Consider the following 22,501-nt stretch of genomic DNA (forward strand, 5'->3'; position numbering starts at 1 on the left):
GAGACATGCAGACATGACCGAGACGGCTCTCCGGTCAATAACCAACAGTGGGATCTGGATACCCATGTTGGCTCCCACATGTTCCACGATGATATCATCGGATGAACCACGATGTCGAGGATTCAATCAATCCCGTATACAATTCCCTTTGTCAATTGGTACGTTACTTGCCCGAGATTCGATCGTCGGTATCCCAATACCTTGTTCAATCTCGTTACCGGCAAGTCACTTTACTCGTACCGTAATGCATGATCCCGTGACCAAACACTTGGTCACATTGAGCTCATTATGATGATGCATTACCGAGTGGGCCCAGAGATACCTCTCCGTCATACGGAGTGACAAATCCCAGTCTCGATTCGTGCCAACCCAACAGACACTTTCGGAGATACCCGTAGTGCACCTTTATAGCCACCCAGTTACGTTGTGACGTTTGGCACACCCAAAGCACTCCTATGGTATCCGGGAGTTGCACAATCTCATGGTCTAAGGAAATGATACTTGACATTTGGAAAAGCTCTAGCAAACGAACTACACGATCGTGTGCTATGCTTAGGATTGGGTCTTGTCCATCACATCATTCTCCTAATGATGTGATCCCGTTATCAATGACATCCAATGTCCATAGTCAGGAAACCATGACTATATGTTGATCAACGAGCTAGTCAACTAGAGGCTCACTAGGGACATGTTGTGGTCTATGTATTCACACATGTATTACGATTTCCGGATAACACAATTATAGCATGAACAATAGACAATTATCATGAACAAGGAAATATAATAATAACCATTTTATTATTGCCACTAGGGCATATTTCCAACACTCCTTTGCGTGGAAGGCAAGCTTGGCGTTCGGATATGAAGATTATTTTCTCTGTAAACCGACTCTGTACAATCCTAGGCCCCTCCGGTGTCTATATAAACCGGAGGGGTTAGTCCGTAGAGGCAATCACAATCATACAGGCTAGACATCTAGGGTTTAGCCATTACGATCTCGTGGTAGATCAACTCTTGTATCCTCATATTCATCAAGATCAATCAAGCAGGAAGTAGGGTATTACCTCCATCGAGAGGGTCCGAACCTGGGTAAATATCGTGTCCCCCGTCTCCTGTTACCATCGACCCTAGACGCACAGTTCGGGACCCCCTACCCGAGATCCACCGGTTTTGACACCGACATTGGTGCTTTCATTGAGAGTTCCGCTGTGACGTCGAAGACAGGATTGATGGCTCGCCTTGTTATCAAGGACAGTATCACCTCCGGAAGAGCCCTGGCCTCAGGCCAAACCGTCCAGCTGGGCAGCTTTACCATGACCGCCTGCTCGGCTGTCAAGCCGATGATGACTTCTCTGGTCATCGAAAATCGTCTCCGTGTTGACTCCGAATACTCCAAACGGATGGATCCGATGGAGTTGTCGTCTTTAAAGGAACTCCTGGATCACATCGCCGCCATGGGGGTCGCTACAGACTATGATCGGGTTGGGCTTAAACCCGATCAGAGAGAAATCAAATCTCCGCCGATCACCCATCAGATAGCGGCCATAGAGGAGCAAAACAACAACTCTTCCCCTATGTTGAAGACGAGTTGTGTTCGGATTTCCGAGCTCGAAGAGCCGGATACCCGTCTGCGGGACGACACTCCCGGTCCCCCGAAACTAGAATCGGGTGTCGAGCCTAGAAAATCATCTAACATCCCAGAGCCCGAACTAATAAGCTCGGAAGTTCTTCGAACTCCGGAATCAAAATTGGGCCAGGGATCGGATTTAAAGCCACCCACCCACCACAAGCAATATTCGCCAAGCAATTCTGGCCCTCCAGAAATATGCGACCTCATGCACGTACGACAACAGTCTCAGGAAACAGTCCATCACTTTTGGGCCAGATTCCTCCTTGTCAAAGACAAGATTAAAGATTGCCGCGACGAGGACACGATTTCAGTATTCTGCAATAATAGCACGGACGAAGGAATCCTCAACGCCATCAACCGCCATCGCGTATTACACTTCGCTGACTTGGCAACCATAGTACAGAAGTACTGCGCAATGGAAAGCGCTTGGAAAACTTAGACAGCTCGCTGGGAACCACCGGTCTCCACTCAACCCCCTGGTGAGCAAAAAGGATGCACCCTCGCGGGGCACCCGACCCCATAGTGAAGAAAACTAAGCCCACTACGGGACGCGGAACCATTCTGGAGGGATGGCTCGATAGGCCATGCAAAATACACAGGACACCAGATACCGCACCAACCCACAGCCTTAGAGCATGTTGGATACTCCGGCAAGTGGCCAAGAGCGGCGAGGATATCCTCACCAAAGACACCCCAGAACAACACCCCTCGGAGGACGACGACCTCAGAGTATTGACGGTCTTCGAGACTTTCGCTTCAAACAATTGGCGCAAGAGGGCACTCCGCGACCTCGCCGAAGTCTGCCAAGTTGCAGCAATAAACCCTGGAACGACACGGCCATAACTTTCAATGCCAGTGACGAACCAAAATTCCGGTCAGGCCGGGCACCAGCCGCCCTGGTCCTCAATCCAATTGTGGATGGCTTTCAGCTCACTAAAGTGCTCATGGACGGCGGCAGCGGGCTAAACCTCATCTACGAGGACACACTAAATAAAATGGAAATAGACAGGAGCCGCATCGGGCAAAGTAATACGACCTTCCGAGGAATCATTCCCAGTCGGGAGGCGCGATGCGCGGGGAAAATTACACTTGACGTGGTATTCGGCACGCCGGAGAACTATCGGTCCGAAGAGATAACCTTCCAAGTGGCCCCTTTCAACAGTGGATATCACGCCCTGTTGGGGCGAGACGCATTCACACGCTTTCAAGCCATACCTCATTATGGGTATATGAAGCTCACGATGCCCGGGCCAAACGGTATTATCACTCTCACCAGTGATCCGGACATAGCCCTCCACGCCGAAAACAAAACCGCATCCCTGGCCCTTGAGGCACTGTCCGAGGCCCTCGCGGCCGAAGAATTAACCGCACTACGCTCCACAGTGGATAGGGACGATGTAATCCTTGATAAGCGGCCCAAATCCACCTCTTTCAAACCAGCGGACGAAATAGTCAAATTTCAAGTCCACCTGACGGACCCCAAGAAGACAGCTTCCATCGGGGCATAGCTGGAACCAATGGTTGACGCCGCACTACGAGCATTCCTGCGCGAGAACTGGGACATATTCGCCTGGCACCCTTCTGATATGCCAAGAATCCCACGTAGGTTGGCCGAACACAGCCTCAATATATTGAAGGGATATAAGCCGGTCAAGCAAACATTGCGGCGCTTTTCTGAACCCAAACGACAAGCTATGGGGGAGGAGCTAGCCAAGTTAATCGAGACCGGATTCATTAGAGAAATAAAACACCCAGACTGGCTAGCAAACCTGGTGATGGTGCCAAAGAAGGACAAATCCTGGCGCCTGTGCGTCGATTTCAAAGACCTCAACAAGGCCTGCCCTAAGGATCCCTTCCCCCTCCCCCGCATCGATCAGATTATTGATGCTACTGCAGGGAACGACTCACTGTGTTTCCTCGACGCATACTCCGGATACCATCAAATCAAAATGAAGGAGTCCAATCAAGCCGCAACGACATTCATTACCCCATACGGGCCTTTCTGCTTCAACACTATGCCCTTCGGGCTCAAAAACGCCGGCGCCACCTACCAACGCATGAATCAAACATGCCTGGAGAAACAAATCAGCAAGACAGTTGAAGCATATGTGGATGATGTCATCATCAAGACTAGGCATGTCGAGTCATTAATAGACGACCTGCGTCTCACATTCGACAACCTCCGCACATATGACATCAAGCTCAATCCGGAAAAGTGTGTTTTCGGCGTTCCCGCTGGAAAACTGCTAGGCTTCATCGTTTCCAATAGAGGAATTGAGGCAAATCCAGCCAAAATCCAAGCTTTGTCACAATTGGCTACACCAACAGACCTTAAACAGGTCCGAAAAAACAAGCCGGATGTGTGGCAGCTTTGAGCCTCTTTATCTCCAGACTAGGAGAAAAAGCATTGCCACTTTATCGCCTTCTCCGACGCACCGACCACTTCGAGTGGACGGATGCGGCAATGGCCGGACTGGAAGAAATAAAGGCTCTTTTAGGGAGCAACCCAATCCTGGCTGCGCCGAACATCGGCGAACCGATGCTATTATACATCTCTGCAACACACCAGGTAGTGAGCGCGGTGCTCGTCGTTGAGCGAGAGGAGGACGGACACAAATTCCCACTCCAGAAACCGGTATACTACGTATCCACTGTCCTCACACCATGCAAATCCCGGTACCCTCATTACCAATAGATAGCATATGCGGTCTTCATGGCATCCCGGAAGCTACGCCACTACTTCCAAGAGTGCTCGATCACGGTGGCTTTCGAAGTACCACTCAATGACATAATAAACAACTGCGATGCTATGGGCCGGATTGCCAAGTGGGCCATTGAGCCCCTGCCATTCAACATAACATACAAACCACGCCGAGCCATTAAATCCCAAGTATTGGCCGAGTTCGTCGCCGAATGGACGGAGGCCGAACTCCCTAAAGAGTATGGCACATATTCCAACTGGGTCATGCACTTCGATGGCTCTAAAACGCTGGCCGGCTTGGGAACGGGCGTCGTCTTAACGTCCCCCACTGGAGGCAGTCCAGTACGTACTCCAAATATTATACACAGACTCCAACAATGCAGCCGAATACGAAGCCTTATTGCACGGTCTTCGGATGGCTGCCTCCATGGGCATACAACGCTTGGAGGTGCGCGAGGATTCAAATCTCGCGATATCCCAAATAAATGGAGACTTCGATGCCAAAGATCCGAAGATGGTGGCCTATCGTAATGCTGTACTCAAAATATCAGCTAGGTTCGAGGGACTCGAGTTTCATCATGTGGCTCGAGAAAGTAATCAAGCGGCGAATGTCCTTGCTCGCATGGGCTCCAAGCGTGACCCCGTCCCGCCTAACATCTTTCTGGAAAGGCTCTTCAAGCCATCCGTGGGGTGGTAGGGTGAGAGCGGCAACACCAGTCCGGATCCGATTACACTCCCAGATTCCGAACATGATACCGATATCATCGGAGGCTCAGCCACCGAAATAACATCATCGGCCCATCTAATAATGGCAGTAATTGCCCCATGGACCGAACCCTTCTTGGCCTACCTTAATAGGCGAGAGCTCCCTGAGGACCAGAATGAGGCTCACTGCATTATTCGGCGCTCGAAAGCCTACAAGGTCCATGACGGAGAGCTCTACAAGAAAAGCGCTACCGGAGTCCTTCAAAGATGTATCTCCAAAGAAGAGGGACGACAACTCCTGGCCGAAATCCATGCTGGTCTCGGCGGTCACCACGCCGCAGCTCGGGCCCTTGTAAGTAAGGCCTTCCCTACAGGCTTCTTTTGGCCGACTGCCCGAGCAGATGCACATGAACTTGTCCAACGTTGTGTCGGATGCCAGCTTTTCGCCAATCAAAGCCATATGCCGCCTACCGCTCTACAAACAATCCCCTTTACTTGGCCTTTCGTGGTCTTGGAGCTTGATATGGTCGGACCCCTTAATGGAGAAAGCCATAAGAAAAAATATCTGCTAGTCATGGTAGATAAATTCACCAAGTGGATCGAGGCCAAACCAGTTAAAACGGCCGAAGCCGGACCGGTGATTGACTTTATATCCGGTGTCGTGCACCTTTGCGTGGAAGGCAAGCTTGGCGTTCGGATATGAAGATTCCTTTCTCTGTAAACCGACTCTATACAATCCTAGGCCCCTCCGGTGTTTATATAAACCGGAGGGGTTAGTCCGTAGAGGCAATCACAATCATACAGGCTAGACATCTAGGGTTTAGCCATTATGATCTCGTGGTAGATCAACTCTTGTAATCCTCATATTCATCAAGATCAATCAAGCAGGAAGTAGGATATTACCTCCATCGAGAGGGCCCGAACCTGGGTAAACATCGTGTCCCCCGTCTCCTGTTACCATCGACCCTAGACGCACAGTTCGGGACCCCCTACCCGAGATCCGCCGATTTTGACACCGACATGTGGGATGTAAAATTCCCTATAGCCCGCCTCGAGGCCCCGCTAAGCGTGAGCCGAGGATGGGCCATCCAAGATAGTCATCATCTGGATCCGATCAAGCGCCTCGTTTATCAAGGCGAGGCTGGCCGGATTGGTGTGTGAGGTTTCTTCAGAGATGACCTTCATTGTGATGGCGAGGCGAGGCACGAGAGCGACCAGGGCTGTCTCCTGGTCTTCGAATATCGAATCCATGCCAAGGCTCAAAGCCGGATTGACGGTAAGGAGAGGGAGTCCGGTCGAGGGCAACTCCCGGTCTTCGGAAGTTGATCCGGTGTTGAAGGTCGAAGCCAGATTCGTGGTTAGTCCGGCCGAGAGTGCCTCCCGGTCTTCGGACGTAGTGGTTGCATCCGAGCTCGAAGCCGGCCGCGGGGTAAGGGCCGATCCAGAAATCGGATCGAGGAGAGACCCCAAAGTTGATGCTTCGGAGTCCGTAGGCATCCCTGATGGGGCCGAGAAGCCAGTTAAGATCAGACCGCCCCGAGCGTCGGTGACGTACTCTAAGTTACCAAACCTGATCTGGTGCTCAGGGGCGAAACTGTCGACCTGGTCGTGACGACCGGCCGAGTTGGCGTGCAGAACAATGCTGCCGAGTGCGAAAAGGTACCTGGGGATGAAGATGTCTCCGGTGTTGATGTCGTCTCTGATGATAAGGCGAGCCATCGATCCTTCGGCGATCCAACAACGGAACTCTCGGGTAGGGGTCTCGGGTAGGGGTCCCGAGCTGTGGATCTTGGATCAATTGGGGAACAAGGGACTAGGGACACGATGTTTACCCAGGTTCGGGCTCTCTCTAAGAGGTAAAACCGTACGTCTTGCTTGATTATATTTCTTGTGTATATGAGGATTACAAAGTCGATCTACCACGAGATCAGATGAACTAGACCCTAGACTAGTAGGATGATTTTTTCTCTCCTCCGTTCTACGGACTAAACCCTATGGTTTATAGACACCAGGGGCACTAGGGTTACACATGGTCGGTTAGAAGGAAAGGATAAACATGCCGATTCTTCTCATCTTGACTTGGAGGACACACCAAGGCACCACAAGCTTCCTGTCCGGATACAAGGTCTCCTCATAATTAGGCCTCTTGGTAGTGGGAACACGGCCCAATAGTCCGGCCCACAAGGGATAGGTCGGCAAGCCGATGACCCCCTAATCCAGGACTCCCTCAGTCGGGTCAGGCGGGGATGGGTCTGCGACACGTGCTCGTTCGGCTGAAGCGGGCGGGCGCATGCATGCAACGCAGGCGGGTAGGCTGAAGCGGGCGGGTGCATGCATCTAACATAGGATGGCGGCTCGAGGAGGGAACAACGGTGGACATGGCTCGGTCCAACAGTCCAACAGGTGGTCTTATTTACCGCAGCCCAACAGCGCGCATGCATGGCAGAAGCCCACCCTCGAGCGCAGAACAAACCAAGCGCAAAAAATAGGCATTTTCAAATCTAGCCAATCACAGCGCAGAACTAGCGTCACGCAGATCGCTGACATGGCACTGCATGCTGATCCACATCGTTCGACGCGCAGCGATCCAATCGTCAGCAATAGTTGGGGGGAGTGATCCAACGTTCTCGAATATGGTCAATTAGAGCGCCTCACGCGGATCGCTGACGTTGTCCTAGCGCCTGATCCACACCGTCCACTCACAGATATCCAATGGTCCAGAAGGACGCGGGTTTTGGTTAGGGTTTGAGGGGTTTTGAGGGTTAGGGTTGACCATAACTAACATTAAAAAAATCAGGAAATATGAAACTTGCAACCATCATCATTTTACGTGACTAGGTTGCTGGAAAAAAAAGAAACCTAGTCTACGGGTATTTTCATGAAAAACAATTCACAAAACCTAGCTATCCCGAATGAGGTTACGCGGGATTCAGGTCAGGGTCTAGGGTTAAGCATGTCATAATTTATCCAAATGGTCCAATTTTAGGCATGGACCCTATATTTGCACACTGGAAGTCAAGTTTTGATTTTTTGCTCATTTAGAGAAGGTCGGAAAAAAACTTGCTTACAAATGGGGTGTTTATCCTAGCTTTGGAGCTCATTTGGAGCACATTTTTCATGACTAGTGTTTTACTCAACAAAAAGTCCTCGGATTGATCACCTAACATGCATAATATTTGAGAAAGCATTGTAACATCAATACCCATACTAAACAGCTTCAAATTTGAATTTTGGCTCAAATTTGAAATTTGGGCAGAATTTGGATAGTGTTACACAAATACCCACCAAAGTAAAAATAGCATTACACAAATTCAGGAAAGGTTTTTTTTACACAAATCCAGGCAAGTTTTTTTATTAATACAAGAACAATATTTCACTTCTACTTCTTCTTACCACTCGATTTCTTCTTCTTCTTGGCACTTGTTGATCCTACGACGGGTATGACACCCAGTTCACTCAAGCTCTTGGTTTTCTTTGCTGGACCATCTAGGACAACTTTAGTTGGCACCACAATATCTAAATGAGGCTTAGTTTGCACAACATCAACTACTACAACTTCAATTTGTAACAAAACTTCCAATATAGGCCCAGTTTGCACATCAACCGTAGCAGCTTCAGTTCCAATTTGCACCACATTCTCCTCATTTTGCCCCCATATCCAAATCTTGCTCATTGTGCACCTCATTCGAATGTTCTCATTTTGCACCCCAACATCATCCAAGTTTGGCTCATTTTGCACCACAACATCATCCAAGTCTGGCTCATCTTGCACCAAATCAGGTTCATCTTGCACCACGACATCCAAGTCTGGTTCAGTGTGCACTCTTTTAGCAAAACTTCTCTTTTTTCTACAGCTATTGATTCTTGCCTTTTTGACTGACCAGCAATCTTCAACAACAAGGGGCTGACCTCCATGCTTCCTCCTGGCAAACAAATCATGTAATTTGGTTAGTAATTAAAAACAACAACCAAATAAAAAAACCACTAACACAAACATACTTTGGCATTTTAGGAGTGTAACGATATTTTGGAGATCATTTTCGGTGCCCAAGTTCCTGAAACAACTTGCATATATTTTTGTTATGTTTTCGTGACCTTTTTTGGCTTTGCACCCTCTTTTTTTCCCTTCTTACTACTCCCACCTTTTCTCAAACCATGCATTGTATCTGTTCTCTTTAGGCATGCCAGCCTTTCTTTTCGTCATGGGAGGACACATGGAAAATTCAATTTGCACTTTAGGCCACTGAGACTGATTTGTAAGTGCTGGAATTGGTGTTGCATATGTAGCCCTGAATGTTGCCACTAAGTAATATTCATGCAAATATGGGTGCATCTTTATCTTTGGTTGGGAGGCCAAGAAAAGTATGGCATGGTCACATGGTTTTCTAGTGTGTTACCACTCTAGGCAAGTGCAGTCATGCAATTTAGTGTTAACAACATGCCTCCTTCCAGTCTTGGTTTCTCTAACTTCAGCACCCCACAATGAAGATTTTTCAACAGACAAATGTGTAAGATTTCTGCTCCTGTTATACCACTGCAGGAAGCTTATCCACTTGCAGACAATCACCAATCGTTCTTATCAATTCCCAGATGCGCATGATCATGATCCTGATTTGTTCAACCATGTCATGCACAGGCAAGTTCTTTAACTGCTTTATCTTGTTGCTGAAAGTTTCTGCCAAGCTGTTGTTGATATGATCACAGTTGATGGCAGCGTTACATCCTGACCTATACCACAATAGAGAATGGTAGGTGTTCAACCATGGACCAAACTCACTGCATGCTGCTTTTATCTTATCAAGATGATATGAATGTGTCTGTTTGGTGTAAGATCTTGTTGCTGGCCACATGCTCCCAAATTCTTCTCCTATGAATTTTTTGATCAAATTCATCCACATATGGCCGAAGCACTCCCTCTGCTCACAATGAGGAAAAACATTCTTCACTGCATTTTCTAGCCCTTTACATGCATATGTGTGTACTATCAAAGGTGACATTGGCCCTATGCATCTTTTCAACTGCATCATGAACCATATCCATGAAACCTTTGTCTCTGACTGAAACAAACCAATAGCAACAGGGAACATCTAGTTGTGTCCATCTAAAGCATTGCATGCTGCCAATTGACCATTCCATTTGCCAGTCAAAAAAGATGAGTCTATGCTCAAATATGGACACCCTGCTTTGAAGCCATCGATGCAAGGCTTTAAAGCCATAAATAACTTGGAGAAAAGAACTCTACCATCCTCTGTTACCTCAGTATCTATCTCCACAACACTGTTAGGTGATCTCTTCTCCACATCTGCCTTGAAGTTATAAAGCATCCTAAAAGTATTTGCCCAATCACCATATAATTCTTTCATTGCCCTCTGTTTTGCTTTCCACACTGTGGTATACTTCACCTTAATGGGGTACTGCTTTTCCAAGTCCACTTTAAGTTTCTTTGCTGTAGTGTTTGGTTTCTTGGCTAAAATTGGAGTGATCTTTTCTGCAATCCAAAGTTGTGATGTCATGGTTGATACTCTCTGTGAACTTGTAATATAAGAGCATCTCCAGCCACGCCCCCAACAGGCCCCCAAGGCCCATTTTTAGTGCCGGTGCTAAAAGAACGGCCCAGCCGCGCCCCCAGAAGCCCAGTTTTTGCCGGTTCGGCCCGAATTTGACTCCGGCGGACCCAGGCCGAACCCAGCGCGCTGGAGGCGCCGGGGGAAGCGTTTTGGTGCGAAAACCCGGTGGGACCGCCGAGTCAGCGACACACGACACATCATCGTCCTCCCTCGTCGCCTTGTTTTCCCGCGGGGAATCAATGCCAAGGCTGCCGCCGGTCAGCCTTCCACTGATTCCCCAGGGGCGGCGCAGTAATGCCGCCGGTCAGCCTTCCACTGATTCCCCTCCTGCCACATGTACACACACGCTTGTCGCCCCCCGACGGCTATAAAAATCCACCCTCCTCGCAGGTGGACGCACACTCCGTCACCCTCTCTCTCTCATCATCGACGCCCTTCTCGTCTCTCTCTCCCCCAGCCAGCAACCTCCGATGGGTGAACGGTTCCCCGGTGACGCGGCGGCGCACCCGCGACATCGTCATCAACGAGGGCGGTGGCGGTTCCTCCTCCTCCCGCGTCGTCAAGCCCAAGACGGAGCCGGGCCTTGTCACCGTCAAGAACGAGTACGATGACCTGGCCGCCACCGACAAGGCCATCCTGAAGTGGGCGCACGAGGACTACGCAAAGCTGGAGATAGAGCGCAAGCGCCGCGCCCTCGAGGAGATCGTCGCCCGGCACCGTGGCCGCGACAAGGGCGGCGTCGTCATCCTCAAGGATAGTGACGAGGACGCGCCACTGCTGCCACTGAAGCCCGTCTGCCAAGGCGACGCAGGGCAGGGGAGCAGCAAGGACGGCGGCGGCGTGAAGAAGGAGGAGGCCGACGACGGTGATGACTACAGCGCCTTCAGCACGTTCTTCGGCTTGTAGGGCGGGCGGGGGGCAGCGGTGCATGTTTTAGTTTTTTTATTATGTTTTTAAGACTTTAATCATTGGGGCGCATCGGTCCTAAACAAACGGTTTTTTACCCCATTCCGCGACGGCATTTGGAACCGTCGCCAAGTGAGTGTGGGCGATAGGGGGGTCCTTCCCACACGACCCAGAAACCGTCGGGGACAGGGCCCCTACAGTACGCGTACTCATTTCTGTTCGCATTGCCATCGCAGTCGGTATTCTGTGGTGCTACGTTTACGATGCGCAGCCCATCACAAACGTTCACTATTATAGAACGTGTATGATGCATGGCCCATCACAAACGGTTCACCGTTAAGAAGATTAGCTAATCGTCGTACGAGTGTCGGACAGGATTACGAAACGTCGGACCGTCTTCACATCGTAGTACACGACAACTATCGCACACGCTATTCTGTGGTGCAATGTTTACGATGCATACTTCATCAGAAACAGTTCATGGTTGCCAATCATGTACGATAAGGCAACTAACACAAACATTTAGTTTTCCTGCACCGTTTGTGATATTGTCTGACATTGCACACGCTTTGCAAACGGCAACTGTGTGCATGCTTGCACACGTTTCCTCTCTGTGAACCGTCTCCGATTATGGTGCATATCGCAAATGTTTGTGTTTTACCAACCGTGTGTGCCATAACAACCTGGAGAGCGTAATTTCACCGTAATTTAATTGCTGCTTTTCCAAATTGTACCGGATTTGGATTTGAGTTTGAATGTATGCTACAGCTTTATTCATATCCATCAGGTTCAAACAACCAATACATTATTCGATTCATAGGTACATATATATGTTCAAGAATTACATAAGAACCAAATAAAGAATGATGAACCACAGTTGTATACTTGTACTATTAAAGACGGTAAAGAAAGAGGCGAAATATATTCTGGTTGCTGAACAAGGTGAAGCAGAATGCCGATATTGTGCCCTCCTCCATGCAGAAGGCACACACGACTCTAGTCCAACCCCTTGTGATGGCTGACCGCCCATCCTTCACGGTCTTCATGAAAACATCCAGATAATCATCGTGTTCTGGTAGAAATACTTTAACCTTTGCATGCCCACCAATCATTTAGTTTGAGAGGTAATCTTGAGTAAACTGCTTTGGCAACCACTGCAAAGGAAAAAGATTCAGACATTGTCATCTAACATAACTCATTATGGGCAGTAACAAGAAGGCTGCAGAGTTCTTACTTACCATCCTGCAGTTCGCTGTTGTCTTGGATAAAGTGTAAACAAATAGTTTAATTGCCATCTTTGGACCCATTTTACTAACAATCTTTATTAGCTTCCTCACTTGATGCTGGTTCATCGATATCTCATTGCCCCATATGCAGAAAGGGTCGAAACGTGGATCTTTACCAATGACATATGTACCTAAAAGCACCAAGTTAATATTAGAAGCTAAACAGCAATTGCACAATGATGTAGTACAACACTCTTTTATAATATGTCTATATACATCCGTATGTGGTAGTCCATTTGAAATCTCTAAAAAGACAAATATTTAGGAACTGAGGGAGTATCTTATAACATCCAATATACTCACATATTAGATGAATTAACATCTTATATTATGGGCCGGAAGGAGTTTAGTTCATTCTTACAAATTATCTGCTGTTGTATCCACGGGTTACAGTTAGTTTGAGCTAGTTCGGGCTCAAATAGCCCTAAAGTATATCTAAACATGAGGGCTAGTTTGAGCTTGTTGCATCTATAACCCACCCAAAAAACTAGTATCCAACCCAAGAGGTGCTAATTGGAGCTAGTTCTCCTAGTGCATTTATTGTCAATCTAACCCCACCATCCGAACAACTCTTTGGATGGAGTTAGTTTAGGGTTAGTAATGAGCTAGAAACTAACTCTAACCTCTAGCTAAGTTGAGTATCCAAACAGGGCTGTGTTGTTGCTGTTGCTGCTGCTGCTCTTCTACGTATATCTAGACATCATTAGAACATTAATATAACACTCTTCCTTGTTGCTATGTAGCCTAGGATTGCATATTTAGACATTAAGTACAGTGTATGTTGCTAAGTAGCCTCGGATATATTACATATGGCCCTAGTTAACCTAAGGAAAAATGGATTACAGATATATTCAGTTAAAAGTCCGATTCACCGATTAGTCCCTTATCAGCTGCCGGCCTATAAGATACCAGCTATCGATATCCTGAACAGTGAGAAGATATAAGCCATGGGATGAAACTAACCTCGATGGAAAACAACAGTCATTCCCAAAATTGTCTTGTGTAGGTACATCAAGAAGCATGTTAAGCACAACAGGCTAAACATAAACCAACATTACACATGGCAGACAAAATAATCTCCAAAAGATAGCCTCAGTGTGCAGGTTTAAGCACGCTAGTAAAGCAAAACAAGTGGAAAGGTGTGCTAACTGCAACAGGCCAAACATTTAACAACAAGCAAACATGGTCATTCAAACTGGTATTGTGCCGGTCTAGGTACACTCGTTATGGTTAAATAAAAATGGAAAGGCGTGTTAACTACAAGATGCAGCAACCAAATGTAGTCATTCATAGTGGTATTGTTGAAACTGGTACTGATGAAATTGAACTGCACAGTTCATACTTGCACATATAGAACATCACGTTGTGAATAACTGGAATAAACAAGGCATACTACGAACAACCAAAGATAGCATTTGAAACTGAACATACATTAACTACAAACAACCGAACAATCAAAAAACTTAAAAAGAGGCATATGCTAGCTATAACAGGCTTAACAGCAAGCAAATATATGCATTCCTATCGGTATGTTTAAAACTGGATTGATGAAATGTACTGCACAGTAAATAATTGCACATATAGAGCATCACATTGTGAACAACTAAAATAAACAAGGCATACTGCAAACAACCAGATATAGCAATTAAAACTGGACATATTCTCACTACACTACAAAAGGGACTCGACAAAAAAAATCATGGGTTTCCCCCTGTGAAGAGGCACGACAAAAAAATCATGGGTTTCCTCACTTGTCACGGATGGGCTCGTTACCATGGGAAGAGCACGGACCCTGGATGCGCTCCATGTTGTCGCAGATGGGCTCCTTCCCCTTGGAAAAGCACGGCTGTAGGGTGCCCTCCCTGATGTCGCAGACGGGCGCTTTCCCCTTGGAAGAGCAGATGGGCTCTTTCCCCTTGGAAGAGCCGGAGAGGGTGCCCTCCTCGTGGTCGCCGTCAATGAGGTCTGACTTGGAAGCTGTGGATCCCAAGCCAGCGTCACAGAACGTGTCCTTCAGAAATGACAAAAGGGGCTTGATGGCGATGTAGAATGGCAAATTGTTGACAGCAAGCCAGAGGAGATTAGCGGCGGGGCCATGGATGAGATCGACGGAGTTGAACCCGAGGGGCTGGGGGTGGGCCACTTAACCTGTGACACAGCCCGCCTCAGGGTGTCGCTGTCGATGACCTCGATGTCGTAGCCGGCGGACGAGACATGCCCGCATACTCTAGCCCGCTGCTTGAGTGCCTGCCGCCAGTAATGGTCGTCAGCTTCCTCGGCGACGTCAGGCGAAGAGACCGCTATACACCTCTTTTGGGCCAGTCGCTCCTCGAGCTCCACGGGAAGCATATCCGGGCTTAGGCTGTGACGCTCTGGAGTGGGGGATGGGGATGGGGATCTGTGGGAAAGGGGGCGTTTGGCAGGCGTCATCTAAGAAACTCAGGGCGGCCTGGGTATGGAGATCGGTGGGTAAGCTGCACGGGCAAAGCGGCAGATGTTGACAATGGAGGCCTTACGGCGGCGGCGGCGGCGGTGGGGACTTTGCTAGGGTTTCGAGCGAGGGAGTGTGTGTGTGTGTGTGTGTGTGCGCGCGCGTGCACGCACGCCCGAGGAGGTTTTGGTGTGTGTGTGTGGAGGGGGGAGGGGGCGCGGGGTGTTTGAGGAAATGACGCGAGTACTGAAAATTTTACTACGCGGGAGTCAAACGCGGGAGTGAAATGCCGGGCTATTGAAAATTTTGATGATAGTGCATCGCACACGGTACGAAGATAACAACCGTGTGTTATGAAACAGAAAAACCCTCGAGGCGGGCAGATATTTTCTAGGGATGCAGGTGGGATTGGGAACAAGAAACATCGCACACGGTTCGGAGATAACAACGTGTGTTATGAAACAGAAAAACCCTCGAGGCGGGCAGATATTTTTTAGAGGGGGAGCCTCATGGAGCCCAATGTACTGTGCGGATGTGTGCGTGACAGGTGCACCGGCGTGGCACACGGTTAGTTTGAGTGAACCGTGTCTGTTGCGTCATCCGACTTGTCTAATGTTCATAAATTTGGCGAAAAATGACGCGGGAGAGGGTCAGAACACGAACACACTTGCATGTGGACCAAATTTATGTATCAAAAGTGTGGTTTGATTTTCAAATACCAAATGCAACTTCGATGTGGCACCTCTCTCGCAAAGAGCACGGTATTGCTTGCCCCCACCCACCCCCTCGTGTCGGCACGAAGGGAATCCTAAGCTATGAATGCATGCCCCCTCCCCCTCCACCGAGGTTCACCAATCAAAGTGCGAAGTAGCTAGCAGCCCCCCTTCTCCCTCATGTCGGCACGAAGGGAATCCTAAGCTATGAATGCATGCCCCCCCAACCGAGGTTCACCGTAGCAAAGTGTGAAGTAGCTTGCAGCCCCCCTCCCTCATGTCGGCACGAAGGGAATCCTAAGCTATGAATGCATGCCCCCCAACTGAGGTTCACCTAGAAAAGTGTGAAGTAGAGCTAGCAGCCCCCTCCCTTGTGTCGGCACAAAGGGAGCTATGAATGCATGCCCCCCAACCGAGGTTCACCTAGCAAAGTGCGAAGTAGCTAGCAGCCCCCTCCCTCATGTCGGCACGAAGGGAATCCTAGCTAAGCTATGAATGCATGCCCTCCCCCCAACTGAGGTTCACCCTAGCAAAGTGCGAAGTAGCTAGTAGCCACCCCTCCCTCATGTCGGCACGAAGGGAATCCTAAGCTATGAATGCACATGCCCCCGCCAACCGAGGTTCACCTAGCAAAGTGCGAAGTAGCTAGCAGACCCCTCCCTCGTGTCGGCACGAAGGGAATCCTAAGCTATGAATGCATGCCCTCCCCCCCCCCCAACCGAGGTTCACCCTAGCAAAGTGCGAAGTAGCTAGCAGCCACCCCTCCCTCGTGTCGGCACGAAGGGAATCCTAAGCTATGAATGCACATACCCCCCCCCCCCCCCCAACCGAGGTTCACCTAGCAAAGTGCGAAGTAGCTAGCAGACCCCTCCCTCGTGTCGGCACGAAGGGAATCCTAAGCTATGAATGCATGCCCTCCCCCCCCCCCAACCGAGGTTCACCCTAGCAAAGTGCGAAGTAGCTAGTAGCCACCCCCCCTCGTGTCGGCACGAAGGGAATCCTAAGCTATGAATGCACATGCCCCCCCCCCAACTGAGGTTCACCTAGCAAAGTGCGAAGTAGCTAGCAGCCCCCCCTCGTGTCGGCACGAAGGGAATCCTAAGCTATGACCATGCCCCCTCCCCCAACCGAAGTTCACCTAGCAAAGTGCGAAGTAGCTAGCAGGCCCCCACCCCCCTCGTGTCGCCACGAAGGGAATCCTAATTAAGCTATGAATGCATGCCCCCAACCGAGGTTCACCTAGCAAAGTGAGATGTAGCACCCCCCCCCCCACACACACTTCCAGTCGGCGGGCCAGAGAGGCATATATCTCACCAAGATGGATCATAAAACGAACCAAGAATAATCCACCTTGGTCGTACAACCTCTCTCTTGTTGTTGGTCAAAGTGATGGCCATCCATGCGACCCCAGAGATGGGCTAGCTCGCCAATAATCACGCAAGTAGCTAGTCCCCGAAGACAACTACTGCATGCGTGTGGCCCAAACATATGTATGGAGAGGTGTGTTTTTGAGTAACAATGGAACAACTTTGATGTGGCACCGTGATTTCGAACTAGAAATCCCACACTGAGTGAGGGTTAGGTTGACGATGCATATGTATGTTACACCACACTTCAAGCCAACGACGGGGATCCATATATGCATGCATGCGTGCATAGTATATGCGCTCAAACTTAATTAGGTCTGAATCTCACCATGACCTATACTACGATAACACGAACCAAATGAAGAATCCGCCATGGTAACCTATCTTGTTGTTGGTCAAGGTGATCATGGATGTCCATGCGGGCCCACGAATATATAGGCTTGTCGCCGATAACCACGCGAGGGAGTGTATCGTTCGAAGGTAACCACTACATGCATACGTATGGAGGTGATGCGTGCATGCATGTTTGAATACACACCATTGATCTGGCGCGTGTGTCAAAAATCGTACACTAGCTCCCCACACAGAGCGAGATCGGTTCATGATGGTGGTGTTGTACTAGCCACTTCGACACGATGGGAGGGATTCATGCGTACACATGCATGTGTGTGTGATCAAAGTTTATCATGCATGTCATTCCAGAGCAAAAATAATAATCCCCTCCTAAGTCAAATTAACCTCTCTTGTTGTCAGGCAAAAAGAAGTGATGGACCAAGCAGGCCCACAGATGGAAAGCATCGATATCACTGATAACCGCTTAAGTGGGTGCGAGAGGACAACCACCACCGCTTTGCATGTGGGCCAAACATATATATGTTGAATACCCAAAATGCACAACTTTGATGTGCCACATGCCTCAAAAACCGTAAACCATGCACCCACACAGAGCGAGGCTCATATCAAGGGTACTACATATGATGGTCTCCTTCCCCCCTCTTCACCGCATACTATATGCTCCTGTCGTAATATATGTACAACCCAAAAGAATCCTCATCGATGGTGAAATTAATTAACCTCTCCTGATGTAGGTCAAAGTGATGCATGCATGCATATGCATCGACGATGGCCTCGTGGGCCCACAGATGGAAGCATCACACGTGAGTGTCCTAGCTAGGATATATATGCATGTGGCCCAAAAATGTGTTGTGTGATGTTTGAATAACCAATTTTCACAATTTTGATGTGGCACGTGCCTCGGTAACCAAAAAGTCCCGACACTGAGTGAGGTGTACTTGTTCACGGACGCATACGTATAGTATATATGCTAGTCCCCTCCCACCTCTTCGATGCGTACTATATACCACCATAACACAAACAAAAAGATTCTACCTTGCTGGTCAAATTAACCTCACCGCCGGCTGTTCATCAAAGTGATGGACGACGACCTCGTGGGCCCACAGAAAGCGTCACACGCGAGTATCGAGTGTCGTGTAGGACAACCATCAACTGCACGTGGCCAAAACATTTATGTATGAAAGGGTTTTGTAATGTTTTAAATAACGATTTCATGACTCTGATGTGGCACCAGCCTGCCTAACAAAACGGCCAACCCACACGGTTGCTCACAACTCATAGTGTACTGCGAGCCACCCGTCACCCCCCAGACGCACACACCCACACACACCACGAATCCACCGCAACTACGATGCACGTTAAATTAATTATCCCGTGGTGAACATACATGTTACCAAAGGAGGGACGTTTTAATTTCAAAAAAATCACAGAGATCATTAAGACGTTTTAGTACATTGATTGATTGATTTTCTATGGGTATAATGTGCAAAAAACAAATTTGAGCTACATGCACACGTGACAGTGCACCTAAATGGATTGCAAAAACACATGTGTCTCACTGGATGCATGTTTACTCCCTGTGCAAAAAATTTCAAACATTGAGAATCTTGATTTTTAAATTCTAGTACATTCAAAACTTATTTGAAGTTCATGAAACTTATCGTGTTGTCATATGGACACCAATACAAAGTGGCATTGTACTTTTTTGTCAAATTTAAGACCAGTTTTGATGTAATCTTTATCTAATTACAGACGTGAGATTATTAATAATTAGGAACCAATATCCCAAACGGATTATTTATACGAACCGTGAGCATTGGACCAACAATGGATACGTGCCATGCTTCAGTTAAGTAATAAAGCGGTAGCATTAATCATCCAAATCCTATATATACCTAAGAGACTCATCCCCACGAACTTATTTATCTCAACATGCAAACATGCCACCTCATCATACAATTATGAACAGGATAAGACCCACCTCAACATGCAATCATGCATAGGAAAAGACCCACCACAACATTCAACCATGCATGGGAAAATGTTTTCATTCAGTTATTCTACTTATATTTCATAAATATTGTTACAACTACACATAATCAAATATAGTAAGTCATATGTATTTTAAATTTTGGTTCTCATGTTAGCAACCCAAATTTTCATTGACCAATTTCCGCAGCAAAGCGCGGGGTATCCTCTACTAGAAAAATAATATTCATGACGCCGCGCGACCCGTGTGGCGTGCGAGCAGGCGTGAGTTGACGGGACGCATGCGAGCAGTCCACCGCGCAGGCAGATGGGGAGGCGTGCGTGCAGGTGTGTGAATTGACGGAGGCGTGCTCGTTGCGCAGTGTCATCAGGAGGCGTGCGAGTAGCTATGTGGAACTTTGGTAGGCATGCCAGCAGTCCGGTGCGTAGGCTCACCAGGAGGCGAGCCATCGGTTTGACCGCCGCCCGCCTCTCTCCCACAACTCCCCCTACTCCATATTAATTGTTCGCCCGAGCGGCCGCACCCCCATCCTCGCTACGCATACACAATCCTCTCTCTCCCTTGCATCCTCGACGCCGCTCTCAGTCCTCAAAGCCGTCAGTGTATGAGGATGCCGCCGAAGCGCCCCATCGGTGGGAGTGGTAACGTCAGGGCTGCTAAAGCACCGGAGGACGGCGTGGAGATGGAGACAGAGGTTGCCGTCACCGCCGGCGAGTTATCACTTCACCCTGACGTCGTCGACAGCATCGAGCTTCCACAGCCGGAGGCGGAGTTCCACACCGACTCCGACGATCACTCCGGCGACGACTCCGACGACCACTCCGGTGACAACTCCGATGACGACGGACAGCTGGTTAGTCATCTATACCCATTTATGTGTCAAATAGATCATAGGGTTTCTCTGGTTACTCCTGCCTCCCCCTTTTTGAAATAGAAATCCTTTGGTTATGTTCTCCCAATCCATGAAATCTGAGTAAATTTCGTTAGATCCGTGTAGTGTATTGATTGTTTGAATGGTACAGGTGATAAGTGATTAGTTTTTTCATCTGTGCAAATGATTTCTGCTAGTAATTCGACTAGGGTTAGTGTTCGTGCTAATAATTCCTAGCCAGGACTTGACAATTGATTTTGAATGACCTACATATGTTTGTGCCATTATTTTCTTCAATATTGGTCTGTACATAGACGACTGTGCTTAAAAATCGAACCATAATCTTTGGATATGTATAAATAAATAGCCATAAATTCCTAATCCTACTTCACGGCATGTAATCAGTGATTTGATGCCAAATTTGTTTTACTATTTGTATAGGTGCTGTCTGACGATGTGGACAGCGAGGATGAAGATGCCCAGAGGAGGTACAAGAGGCGAATCCTGAGGGAGCTTTATGCGGGAATGCATAACAGGCGTATTAGGGCCTGGAACGATGGCTATGGATGGCCATTTTGCAACCACAAGATTCATGACGCGTATCTAAGTGTTCTGGTGCATGCAAGAGGACGGGCCGTTGGCTCCTTCAAGCAGAAGTATTCTTGCAGGGTGGCGCACGGCGCGTACGCCGAGTACCTGAAGAAGCTTCAGGATTGTGCCGGCCGCATGTGAGATGAGATGTGGGATGGATCGAACTATGTACGCTTAAGTATGCTTAATGACGGTTGAACTATGTACTTATAGTTGAACTATGCTTATGTACATGTACACTTATTATCTATGTCTGAGTATGTTAAATATTTCGCCAAATTTTGGTAAAAATTACAACGGGGGACCAATAAATCAGGACGGATGTAGTACGTCAATCACACACTGTTCCCAAAATTGGAACCGTGTGCAATGACTTTCATTTTGCTTGCTACGTCAATCACACACGGTTCGCTCTAGCAAATCGTCGCCCCCAAAATTCTTTGTGGGACAGAAAACCCTCACTACTCAATTCAAAAAAGAAAAAAAGAAAACCCTCACCATCCCCACGTCACAAAAACCCTTACCCCGCCCGCCACCCCCTCGACCCCTCCGGTATGTTTCCCATTCACACCTGCACAAGCTCCTCCACGTCTATGCCATGGCACCACCTATCGCAGCGGTAAACACTTAGCTCGATGCTTGCCCACCGCCGCCAGGCTGCCGGCAAAGCCCACCGCATTTCGCCACTTCCGCTTGCCGCCGCCTATCGCCATCGACTTTCTCGACGCTGCTCGCGGTCGACCCAGCTCTGCTCGGTTGGGGAATCTGTCATACTGAGGGTTCTTTCTCATGGACGACAAGGTAACTAATTTAACGAGATATTATCTCATCTCTTATCCCAGTTCACCTGCCTTCTTTAATCGCCCGGCGGAAATCACCGTGAATTCATTTTTATTCGAGATGATTTGAGGGTTTTCTTTCATTCATAGAATGTATAGTGCGCCGACACTTCAGGACTTGGCGACCGCCGCCAGAGATTCCATCTCATCGTACCAGATAACTTGAGGACGTGCGCGGTATGTTCAATCTCACCCTAAACAGGTTGGCATGGCCTACTTTCCCGAACATATTCTAAATATTGCTACAGTTGGATAAAAGGTGCCACATGCACCATATACGTCAAAGGGGATTTTCCCCCTCTTCTTTCTATATTAGGCAAATTAATGATGTATTGTTCTTTCGATTACTCTAATATTTCCATGACATCATGTTTACCCTATCTGTTTAATTATAGATTGTTGTCCTTCGATTTCAACTACTGTATTTTTCTTTCAATTTGGGCCCATATTTGCATGTTACCATATTTTCTTTAACAATCCTACCATTTTTTGCAGGACATCCCTTGCTATGCAACAGATTATGTAGTGCACAATTTTCCCTTTACATACA

Source organism: Aegilops tauschii, chromosome 5 (assembly GCF_002575655.3).
Source record: "Aegilops tauschii subsp. strangulata cultivar AL8/78 chromosome 5, Aet v6.0, whole genome shotgun sequence".
Taxonomy (NCBI): Eukaryota; Viridiplantae; Streptophyta; class Magnoliopsida; order Poales; family Poaceae; genus Aegilops; species Aegilops tauschii.